Source organism: Dendropsophus ebraccatus, chromosome 2 (genome assembly GCF_027789765.1).
Source record: "Dendropsophus ebraccatus isolate aDenEbr1 chromosome 2, aDenEbr1.pat, whole genome shotgun sequence".
NCBI lineage: Eukaryota > Metazoa > Chordata > Amphibia > Anura > Hylidae > Dendropsophus > Dendropsophus ebraccatus.
Genome location: NC_091455.1, coordinates 33,714,465 through 33,717,909, shown reverse-complemented (window position 1 = coordinate 33,717,909; position 3,445 = coordinate 33,714,465). Strand labels below are relative to the sequence as shown.

The following is a 3,445-nucleotide window of genomic DNA, read 5'->3' as shown; positions in this document are numbered from 1 at the left end:
ACCTAAGTGCCAACTGGGTTAGCAATAAAAAAAAATCTGCATTTATCTTGGTTGGTGATGAGAGAACATTCCGATGTTCGGTTCGGATCCAAAACACGAACATAAAAAAAAAAGATTGTGATCGGTTCGTGTTCGCAAACAAATAATGAACGTACAGTAGGAGCGTATGTTTCGGTCTATGCACATGCGTACAGATTATCAGAGCGTAAATTACGTAGTTACGTACGTTCGCAATTTGGAATATGTTCGAAAATGATCTTTATAACCATTCTAATCATCGAACAAATTTTTTGTGACCGGCGAACACGAACATATGAACATTTACGAACATGTTCGCTCATCACTACTTATGGTAGGTCATATCTGTAAAGTTCCACTGGGAAATTGTGGTGTTAGCTAACCCTCCACATTGTATTGGATTGAACACAGGAGGTATTTTCAGCATCAGACACACCAGGCATTACATATAGTATAACTTATCTGGTTAGAGCTCAGATTCATGTGATTACTATGTTCCAGACCTGGTCAGGAGGACTGCGTACGAGGTGGAGGAAGAGTGTATTAAGTTGGCACTTTGTTAACCCCCTTCCCCCTCCCTTCTTCTTCTTCAAATCTGATGGAACTAGCGCCATCCAGACCGAGTGGAGGGGGAGTCACGTCTGGATAGCAGAGGATTATGTTGCTGTTGATTTTTGGAGTGTACACAAGTTGCTGTGACAAGCACCTGTTCAAACTGAGTCCATTTAAGATTACAGGAAAGCAATAGTCTGTTCTTTTCATGGGCTGGCATGCGAAGAGTAATAGAAGTAGGGGGCTCATAAAGTTCTTTTCTCTATCATTTTAACTACCTGTCTTATCACCTAGAGCTATCCGAGGGCCTGAATTGCTCCAATAACATTGCACAATACCAACACCCAAAGGAAAAAAAAAAAAAACTTAGAAAAGGGAGAGGTGATGAGAACGAGAGGGGATGGCGGGTGGTCAATGACATATCCAGATTGGAGCTCTGCCCATACTATAGGCTTTGCATTTACAGTTCTGCTTTATTTTAGTGATATTAGATGCATTTGCAATCCAAATTTCCACATTTCACGAACTATTTTGTGAAGTTAAAGTATTAAAATAACAACTCAATATAGCACAATTCACTTAAAGGGGTAGTCCACAAAATAACACATTCTTTCAAATCAACTGGTCCCAGCAAATACCAGAGATTTGTAATTTACTTATATTAAAAAATCTCCAGTCTTCCAGTATTTATCAGCTGCTGTTTGGCCTGCAGGAAGTGGTGTATTATTTCTAGTCTGACACAGTGCTCTCTGCTGCCACCTCTGTCCATGTCAGGAACTGTCCAGAGCAGTGGCAAATGCCCATAGAAAACCTCTCTTGCTCTGGACAGTTCCTGACATGGACACAGGTGGCAGCAGAGAGCACCGTGAGCTATCCCTTTAATATGGCATGAATAAAATTGTGATAGAAGTCTATGGAGAAAACTTGCAAAAAGTTAAACATAACATAACATTTCCTTGCAAGCATGATATCAACCCACTTTTATGTAACCTTATGGCGATATACAGTATATGACTTGAGAGTTTACCCTGTGATTTATTGCAGTCACATTATTGTATGCACTCTAGGGTTATAAAACATATATCTATATATCTATCACAGAGTTAGGCTGGGTTCACACTGCGTTTTTGCAATCCGTTCAACGTATCCGTTTTTAATTGGTTACTTTTAACTGACAGAAAAACACTATTTTTGTGTCCGTTAAAAAAAACAAAAAAACGCATCCGTTTTGATCTTTTCTTTTAAAATTTTTTTTTATAATGGAAGTCAATGAAAAAACGGATCCAAACAGATGACACACAACTGTACGCGTCCATTTTTTTTTGCATCCGTTTTTCTATACGTTAAACAGATTGCAAAAACGCAGTGTAAACCCAGCCTTTCCTTGGCCAATGTTTTCCTATATTAGTTACAACAGCGTCCATGTTGTGTGCTGTGCATAAGAGGCTTCTTCCACATTCAGTATAGGGTATTTCTCACCCAATTACTATTCAGATGATTGAGAACAATGTAACGCTGTATTTCTCCTATGGTGCTGCTGTAGGGGGTTGCACACTTGCTGGCAGTTTACTTTCCAGATTACAAGTGATCACTAGGGGTCAAGCAGATGGATTACCTGTGATCAGCTCAACCCCCAGGCTCCCTAATAAAATGGGACTGTACATAGCAGATAAGTGGCCATACAGTAGATGCAATGAATATTGTCACTGTTTGTCTGTACATGATAATACATGTATCACCTTGATATGGTAGGAGTCACAGTCATAGCATATAAATATATATATATATATATATATATATATTCATATTCCGTGGTCCAAAACTAGGTGGAAAGTATGTGTAAAAGGGTTATGAACTTCGAGGGAGATTTATCAAACATGGTGTAAAGTGAAACTGGCTCAGTTGCCCCCAGCAACCAATCAGATTCCACCTTTCATTTTCCAAGGAGTCTGTGAGGAATGAAAGGTGGAATCTGATTGGTTGCTAGGGGCAACTGAGCCAGTTTCACTTTACACCGTGTTTGATAAATCTCCCTGATGATAACCTTATTACACATACTGTCCACCTACTTTCAGACCACTCTGTATATATATATATATATATATATATATATATATATATATATATATATATATATAAAGTTCCGCTGTTTCCACTTGGAATAGACTATATATATATATACAGTATATATATATATATATATATATATATACATATAATTTCACAATTCCGCTTGTTGAATCCCAGCTGTGATCTCAGGCTACGTTCACACGTCCGTTTGTATTTAAGGATGAAAATTTGGATCCTCTAATTTTTAGCCGCAATTCGCAAAAAAATGGCCGTATTGCATCCGTATTGTAATCCGTTTTTTGCGGATCCGCAAATTAAGGTGAAGTAAAGAAAAAAAGATGATGTCATTAGCAGTCACCCCAAAAAAAGGTCACATGGTCGTGTGGGGGCCATTTTACAGTCATTTCTATCAGGCAGAATATTTCTGGCAGGAGGAGCTTGGTGATGTCATAAAAAACGGATCATGATACAGATGGTTTTGCAGATTGCAATGTACTCTCCGCAAATTTTGCACTCTCCATTGACTTCTATGGGGGTGTCCGTTCTGTAATCACAGACCGTTTTACAACCTGCCGTATTGTTTTTTTTTTGTCACGGATTGCGGATCTGCAAATTTACTGGATGTAAGAATAGACCCATTGAAATTAATGGGTTGTAACGGAGTCAGTATTTCCAGGTCCGTGAAAACAGATGAAAAATACTGACGTGTGAATGTAGCCTCAATGAGAGCATGTATTTGGAGAATGGATTTGAAGGGGGGTGGAGGGGGATGTCACATCTTTAATCAAAATCCTGTTATTCTCAG

The 3,445-nt window shown here is 38.6% G+C and overlaps 1 protein-coding gene across 1 annotated transcript in view; it reads left to right on the top strand.

Annotated features, from left to right (window-relative positions):
* The window catches only part of GDF6 (growth differentiation factor 6), a 16,302-nt gene extending 14,944 nt beyond the window's left edge, over positions 1-1,358 (top strand). Inside the window, exon 2 of the mRNA XM_069959874.1 lies at positions 1-1,358. This exon is cut by the window's left edge and continues 1,096 nt beyond it. The gene's annotated coding sequence lies outside the window, so the exon portion shown is untranslated.
* Positions 1,359-3,445: the final 2,087 nt, after the last annotated feature.